An 8,456-nucleotide genomic window follows, 5' to 3' on the forward strand; every position below is an offset into this window, starting at 1 on the left:
GGGGGGGGGGGGGGGCCTTTGGAAGGCGGTGCTTGCGGAATGTGGAGTCTGGGAGGTGGGGCCTGCAGAAGGTGGGACTAAAGGGTGGGGCCTGCCGGAGGTGGGACCTGTGGGGGAGGGACTACGGGAGGTGGTACCTGCAGAAAGTGAGGACTTTAGGGATGGGCCCGCAGAAGGTAGAGTCTTGGGGGGTGGTGCGGGGAGTCAGGCGGAGCCTGCAGAAGACAGGACCTGTGGGGATGGGGACCCAGGGAGACATTGCCTGCTGGCAGTGGCGTCAGGTATTAGGCCCCTGAACTCCCGCCAATTCTAGCCACAGCCCAGTTCTCGGCTAACTCTGGAAGAGCCAGGAGTCTAGCTAGAGGGGCTTAAGGACCAATATTCAGAACCCACGCCTGGCCTTTGCAGTGGACTTAATCTAAGAGTGGAGTCTGTAGGGCTGAAGGGACAGGGCTACAGCCAGTGTAAGGTGCAGGTCCGCAGTGGCCCTGGGAGGACAGAGTAGCAGGGAGCACTGTACCGCGTTCCCTCCGGAGAGCAGAGCTGGAGGAGGAGCCTCACCAGAGGAGCTGTCCAGTTCTGACTGGTCTTGGGAGTCACCGCGCTAGACTGACCCGGTGTGGATGGTGCCCACTCCTGACTGTACAGCATACCTCTGACCCATCGGGGGCTTTCCTGCGCGCCTGAGCAGGCACTGGGCTGGCTCAGACTGCCTGGGTCTGTTCTCGTAGAGGGTGAAGAACAAAAGAGTGTGAATCCTCACGGAGATTTTATTCTAATGGAAAGACAGATGATAAACAAGATAAATAAATCATGGGATGTGTCAGAGAGAGATGAGAGCTAGAAACAGAACCCATTTTTGAACAGGAGTGGGGAGTGCCAGGAGGGGGAGGGGCAGCAGCCCTTCCCAGCCACCGGGGTGCACTGTGGGAGAAGCCACGGAGGAGCCAGGTTGGGGGAGGTCTCAGAAGGAGTCTTCCCCTGCCCACACACAGGTGACAGGGGCTAAGGCCTGAGCTTCAGGTCCCCAAGGATGCAGCCCCAAGGTTGCAGCCTCTCACTTGTTTCCTATGTACTCGGGGAAGATTCTGTTCTGGGTGTCCTGCATCCTCTGGAGTGGCCTGGGCTGCTTGGGCAGAGCGGGAGCTGGAGATGTGCTGGAGATGGGGACTTTGGCCGATTGAGGTTCCCCAGGGTAGGACAAGAGGTAGCCAGATGAAGTAGGGAAACAGGCATCTGAGTGAATGAAGAATATTGCCACCCCCTGGTGGCCACAGCCCACATGGACTAGCAGACGCTGGCCAGTGGGGTCATCCTGGGTCACAGCCAAGCCCTTGGTGTCTGTCTGGGCTGCAGAACATGTGTGTTGAGGGGCTGCGTGTGTAGCTGTGTATGTGTGCATGAGAGGTAGGCCAGAGCTGGGCCATGTGGGGGCCTCATGTGGAGGCTCACGTGTCCGGCATGAGCCTGTTTCTTATGCGTCTCCATTTTAGGTTTCACCTTCCCAACTGTAGCAAGCCCCACACTTCAAGTGTAAAAGAGGCCATGGTGATTCAGAGAGGCTAGGAAACGGGTCCAAGGCTGCACAGCACCCGCCAGGCAGTAATCACAGTAGCCATACAAGAAGTACAGGCCTGCGGTACGGGGCGTTCAGGGCTGGGGAGATGGCTCAGCGGTTAGGAAAGAGCATCTTTGTTGCTCTTGCTGAGGACTCAAGGTCAGTTGCAAGCACCCACAGAGTGGCTCACAACTGTCCGTGACTCCAGGTCCGGGGCATCTGATGTCCCCTCTGGCCACCACCGCGTGCGCATACATACACGCAGGCAGGCAAATTGCTCGTACACATAAAACAAAGCCAGGCGAGGCTTGCATTTGTTATCCCAGGGATGGAGAAGGCAGGTGGACCCTGGGGCTTACTGCACAGCTGGTCCAGCCCCACTACTGGGTTCTAGAGCAGTGAGAAACCCTGATGCAAACAAAAGATGAAAGGAATCTGTGGCATGGCACAGAGGTTGCCCCGGCACCTCTGCACACACGTGTGCATGTGTGCACCTCCCTGCAAGCACACACACACACACACACACACACACACACACACACGCGCATACATGCACACACGCACACACACACACACACGCACACACACACACACACGCACACATGCACACACACATGCACACACACGCACATATATACAAAGAAGTACAGACGTGCCTAGTAATGGAGGCTGAGCCCTCGTGGGTGGGCCCATCATGTATCCTGCCCACTCCCTCTCTGTGTCCCTGTGGAGGTGACACATTGTCTGAACACCCCAATCGAGGCTTACCAGAGCTGGTTCCCGGGGAGGGTGGGCAAGACTAGAAAGCGGGTGAGAGGGACAGTTGGGGCGACCCGCTCCAGTGTCTAGGTGAAGACCTCAGCATTCTGGAGTCACCTCCTGTCACGGGCACAGGCTCAGTTCACCCTGGCTTCAGGCTGGATAGAGAGGCCTCTGAGGCAACTCAAGGTGGAATCCCCAAACCGGCTGTCTGTTGGGGCAGGCAGGCAGAGGTCCTCTCAGAGTGTCAAGCCTTGTGGGGTGCCCGGGGCCAGCTCTGTGGCCCTCTGGCCTTGGCTTGCTCCTCTGAGAAGTTGGATCGATGTGAGCTGTCCCTGGGGGTCTGCAGGAGGAAATGAGGTCAGTATTAAAGTCACTTTCTGAGCTGAGCAGCGGAAGCTGTCCAGCCTGGCTGTGCATTAGAGCCACCCGGGGAGTGCTTAGGGTCCCCATCACGGATCAGAGCCCCATCATGGGTGGGCGTGGCCTTTTAAAGCTCCCTTGGTGGCTTTAATGGGAACTCAGGGCGGGGCATTGAGTCTGAGGTCTGGTCCACAGGTAATAAGCTGGGGAAACCCACAAGTTCTCAGACTGACTCTACTAGGGCAGTCTGGTACCCTGCCACAAAAGCTTTTATCTTATTTACAGGGGCTCTTGTAACTTGGGTTGGTCTTAGAGTCTTGATGTAGTGGAGGGTGGCCTTGAACTCCCGACCGTCCTGCCTCCACCTTTCAAGTGCTAGGATGATAGGTATGCACCACCGGGTCTGGCTTGCTGTTTATTTATTTGTTTGTTTGAGGCTACAAGTCTCACTCTGTAGCCCAGGCTGGACTCACACTTGCAGCAATCCTCCTGCATCAGCCTCCTTAGTACTGGAAGCATAGTATCCAGCATGCTAGGGGTTGCTAAGAGTCCCGAGGGATTGTCCTGTGCAAGCACCTGGGACTCTGCAGCTATGGTGGGGCAGGGGGAAGAGGGTGGCAGTCATTCGCTTTGGCACAAGTGGATGGGCAGGGTGGCTTGGGGGGGGGTCGTTACCTCATGGAAGACCCTGCCTACCCCCTCGTGAGGACAAAGTATGAGCAGCGAAGACAGTGTGAGGGTGCCGGGTGCTGACGGGGCTGTGGGTGTGGACAGCATTCGGGATTTAAATAGTCATGTAGTCTGAGTCTCTTGGTACTGATTGGTCTGCTGTAGAAAATGGAGAAAGGGCTGCACCATCCCAAGGGTAGGTGGTCTAGACTGTCTCAGGGCTAGCACCCACTTTGCCGAAGAGAAAACTGAGGTCACTCTGCTAAAGCACCATGGTGCTAACGTTGGCAGGATGCAGCTTGCCTCCGAGTAGCCTGGCCTTGGAGCAGAAGCAGGAGCCCTGTCCCCCCACCCCCCATCTCCCTCTTCTTTTTCCTTCCTGTAACCCCAGGGGCCTCTTTCATCTCTATCTAGCACAGGCAGCCAGAAGCCAAGGCAGGAGTTGTGTCCCCACCACCCCGGGAGCCTGGATTTTAGCACTCTCGCTCACCAGCTCTCCTCCTGGAGGGGGGACTCCATGGTAGCCTCTGCCTCTCTGGGTTCCACGGCCCTGCCCGCCCTGCCCCTGGTCTCACGGGGAACACGGACCACTCTTGCCGTGTCCAGTCTATGTCCTTCCTATCCTGGTTGACACGGGTGATGGGGGCAAACAGCTGCTGGAGGATGCTTAGTCCTTAGGCTCCCGGGCGAGTCCTTGTGGCCTGGTGGTAGGGACAGGCTTGCTTGGGATAAGATGGAGAGGAGGCGGTGATGGTGGGCGAGAAGGCCTCCCTGGGGAGTGTGGAGGTACTTGGAAGTCCTGGGCATTTGGAGGGCCGAGAGAAGCAGTTCTCATGCCCTGGGCATCTGTCAAAATGGTGGGGGCCGCGTCGGGGGCTCAGAGGTCTCTCAGCCTCACGTCACTCAAGGCTGGCATGCAGGGACAGGGACAGGGCTGTGTATGGATGCAGGTAAGGCAGGCAGCCATGTGGTCTGGTATTTTCCCGGCGCAGCTGCGGGAACTTGTAGACCCGGGTGTGCATCATGCTGCCAACACTTGCCAGTGTAACCTTGAGCAGGTCCTCATTTGTAACTGGCACCCTGCCACCCTGCTCAGCTTCCAGAGCCCCGGGACGGGAACGGCCCTCCCTCACAGCCTCCCCAGGACGATGAAGACCGCGGGAGCTGCTTTGCTGTTGGCCCGTGGGCTGCTCATACTGAGCGAGAAGGGTCACAGAGAGGGGCAGCTCTGTGGCTGTCAGGCCCAGGAGGGCAGTGCCTGCCGCCTGCCTCTTGTGCACCCAGCCCCTCCCCAAGAGTGCACTGAGCAGGCTTGGGAATTAAAGTCATAAACAAAGCAGATGTGGCATCCGTCTTTTTGACAGCGCTGCCAGCCAGGTGATGGCTGAGCGGAGGAAGGCTCGGTTTATGAGGAGATAGGAAAAATTTACTGTTGGCTGCTCCCAGGGGCTGGAAGTCCGGAGAGGGAGGGGAGGGCAGGATGGGGTGGCTGGGGCTGTGTATAGGGAGGGCTGGTTACCCACGGGGCTGGCTGCAGTGAGAATGGGCACAGCTCTCCCACCAGCTCGTTTAAACTGCATTCACTTGTGCTTTATCAAGATCTGTCCTGGGATTTTTGCATTTCATCTTTATGGTAACCCATTTTACAGATGAGGAACTGAGGCTAAGCGAGGTTAAGGACTTACTTAAGGTCATACAGGTAGTAGCTGAGAGAGCTAGGATTTGGACCCAGGGCTCTAGAGGTGTCCTGCCCTCAGGTTTCCTCAGCCTTCTTGTAGGATCTTTCTACCATCTCCTCCATTAAGGGACCAAGGAAGCCTTCCTTCTGGGAAAGGAGGCAGGGAGGACAGTATTCTGGGAGCACCTACTGTGTACTAGTCTTGCACCCATTAGGAACTCCTAGTTGCTCAACTGTTTGGTACCCAGGGGATGCTGGGTCCCTACTCCAGACCCTTTTCTTGGTTTTTCTAGCAGGAAACCATGGCTTTTATTTAGAGGCTCAATGTGAGGCTGGGGGATGGCTTAGTCAGTAAGGTGCGTGCCTTGCTAGCATGAGGAACTGAGTTTGATCTAGAACGCATTTAAACAAGCCAGATGTGTGTGTGTGCCCATAATCCCAGGTCTAGGGAGGTGGAGACACGCAGATCCTGTGCTCAGTGGCCAGTCAGCCCAGCCTACTCAGTGAATCCAGGCTAGCGGGAGATCCCAGCTCAAAACAGAAACAAAGATAAAAAAAAATCTCAATGTGGATAGCTCCCTGAGGAATGACATCTGAAGGTGATCTCTGGCCTACACACAGACACACTCACACAGACACACACAGACACACTCACACACAAACACCCAGACACACAGACACCGTCATACCCATACACATTCACACACAGACACATACACAGACACACACACAGACACACTCATACACAGACACATAGACACACTTACACACAAACACCCACACCCCCCCACACTCATACACAGACATACAGACACAGACACAGTCATACACACATTCACACAGACACACACACGAACACACACACACACACAAACACACATTTGCACACTGACACAGATACACTCACATACACAGATACACACACATAAACACACATACGGACACACATACGCAGTCGCTCATGTGCACATGCACACTCTCATACATTCATGGACACACAAATGCACATGCACACACATACACATAGATGCATACACATGCTGGGTGGGAGAGAGGAGAGACAGAGAGAGAGAGAGGGAGAGGCTGAGTGTGTGCCTGGCTTGTGCTAGTTCCACTGGGAGCAGACCTGCCTCAGAGTTCTCTGGCAACCTGGCCAGGGTCGTGGTGAAGCCTGACAGCTCCAGAGAGGAGGGAGCCCATTCTGGGGGGGGGGTTGGGGGGAAGTGAGGCGTTCTGGAAGCCGAGGTAGGTTGCACAGCTAACTAAGAAGGTGTCCCTGAGACTTCCAGTGACACTCAGGCACACACCTGAGGAGGGAGAGGGGGGCACTGTGTGGAGAGAGAGCTGGGAGAGCCCATGCCAGGGAAGGGGCAGTGTGTGTGCAAAAGTCCTGAGGTGCGCTCAAGCCCAACCCGTGCTAGGAAGTCATGAGACTCTCCCACAGTGCTGAAGTGGGGCAAGAGGAGGGGGATAAGGCTAGAGAGGTAGAGAGGGGTAGCCTGGGTCACTTGGTGACTAGCAAAGCCTTGACAAGGAAAGGGGTGGGACCCACCCGGTGCTCTAACTGTCCCCTCTGTCTGCTGCCTGGGAAGGAGCTGCTGGCTGGACGGCAGAGATGGCCTTAACCCAGGAAGATAGTGACAGGGTCTGGACCAGAGGCATGCCAGTGGCAAGCAGGGGTCATGCAGAGGTCAGGCAGGAGAGCTGGCTGAGAGACCTCAGGCCAGGGAAGCCCAAGAAGCCAAGGGTGGAGCCTGAAGTCCAATGGCTGAACTCACCTCATCTGGGAGGGGCAGCGTGGAGGATGAGTGGGCAGAGACTGGGCAGGGCCTCGGATCGGACCACAGGGAGCGGGTGAGCACGGACAGCTTCAGGAGTGAGCACGGTTTGGGGAGAGCCCTGCCAGGAAGTGAGGGGAGCCCCTGGGTGGGCGTGGCCTCACAATGGGATGGCTAGGGGGAGCAACAAGCACTGAATTCAGCCAGCTTTAGCAGGCACCCCTGCGGTGTCCTGGACTCTCCAGGAAGACAGGCCCACACTTCTGCTTTCTGCAGCCATACCTTTGTGTCCCCTACTCCTGTTCTTGTCCGCTCCCGTTCTTCCTCACCGTCTCCTTTAACCCTTCTCTACGCAAACACCTGCACCTGCCTGGCATGGTGGAGCACACCTGTATTTTCAGCAGTTGGGAGACAGAGGCAGGGTGATGATTTCGGAGGCTGGCTTGGGCTATAGAGTGAGACCCAATTTCCCCCAAACAAACCAAACCCCCCAGCTAACCAAACAGAAATACGGAGAACAGGTATGGGGGTCAGGTGTGAGGCCTGGTCAACCTGGGAGGATGGCGGGGGACCTGGAAGTGAGCCTCGTCAGCACCTTCTTTATGGGACGAGTCAGCCCAGGATGCGGGGATGCTGCGTAGCCCATATGTGCTGTCTTGTAGTGCTGTGTGTATTGTATGTGTGTTGATATAATTGTGTGTGTGTGCGTGTGTGTGTGTGAATCTGCAAGGGAACTGGCTCAATCCTGAAGGCGTCTCCAGGAGTGGAATTCAGGTGACAGGGTGGGGCACATGGGGGAGCGGAGAGAGCTTCGGACTCTGATTATTTCAACCTTGAAAACTCATTCCGATCACAATTTACAACCTGGCGACAAAGGCTGCAGTCTCTGCAGTAACCACGGCTCAGGGCTTTAGGGAGAAAAAAAAAAATCCTCCCTCCGTTCCCAGCTGCCTGTCACCCGTGGCTGAGCCAAATGCATCTCTGCCTCGCGGTGCCCCGGGACACAATTAGGACATCTTCAAACTGTTGCTGCTGTCACCGCACCATGTGTCTGGAATTTATCTCCTCCTGCGGCTCCTCGCCAGCACGTGGGCCTCACCTCCTCCCAGATCTGCGAGGCTTCTGCTGGGCTTGGGGTTCGACTCACCTGTGAAAGGGGACACTGACCCCCCCACACCCCAGTCCTGGCCACCTCCCTGCTTGAGACCCGCAGACAGGGAGTCCCTAATGTTGTCTTGGGCCTGGGGCAGGGAGAAAGAACAGTATGGAGACCCTTGGGGCAAGAGACTAGGGTTCAGATCCCTACCTATTGACAGGGTTTGGCCTGTCATTGTTGCCTTCTGGGGGTCCAGGCCTGGAGTCCCAGGCTGGGAAGGGAAGGGAAAGAGAGAAGAGGAGAGATAGACGATAAAGACATAGAAGGCTCGCTCACAGTCTGGCTCACTCTTGGTAAGGGACCTCGCTAATGTCTCATCTGTAGCTGGGCCAGCGTATTGAGTCAGCGGCCAGCCCTATGACTTGCTAGCTGGAGAGTTGGGGAGGCTGGGCATGAGTCTGATCCCTTCCACAGACACTCTAGTAGAGACAGGCTTTCCTGCTGAGCAGCTTCTGGGGGATGTCTTCGTCCTTAGCATCTCTTTCCCCGGTGACC

General features: G+C 56.4%; 1 protein-coding gene across 2 annotated transcripts in view; it reads left to right on the plus strand.

Annotated features, from left to right (window-relative positions):
- The window catches only part of Grm4 (glutamate metabotropic receptor 4), an 88,460-nt gene that overhangs the window by 63,573 nt on the left and 16,431 nt on the right, over positions 1 to 8,456 (plus strand). The gene's annotated exons all lie outside the window — the stretch shown is intronic.

This window comes from Mastomys coucha, unplaced genomic scaffold (genome assembly GCF_008632895.1).
Source record: "Mastomys coucha isolate ucsf_1 unplaced genomic scaffold, UCSF_Mcou_1 pScaffold3, whole genome shotgun sequence".
In the NCBI taxonomy this organism is placed as follows: Eukaryota; Metazoa; Chordata; class Mammalia; order Rodentia; family Muridae; genus Mastomys; species Mastomys coucha.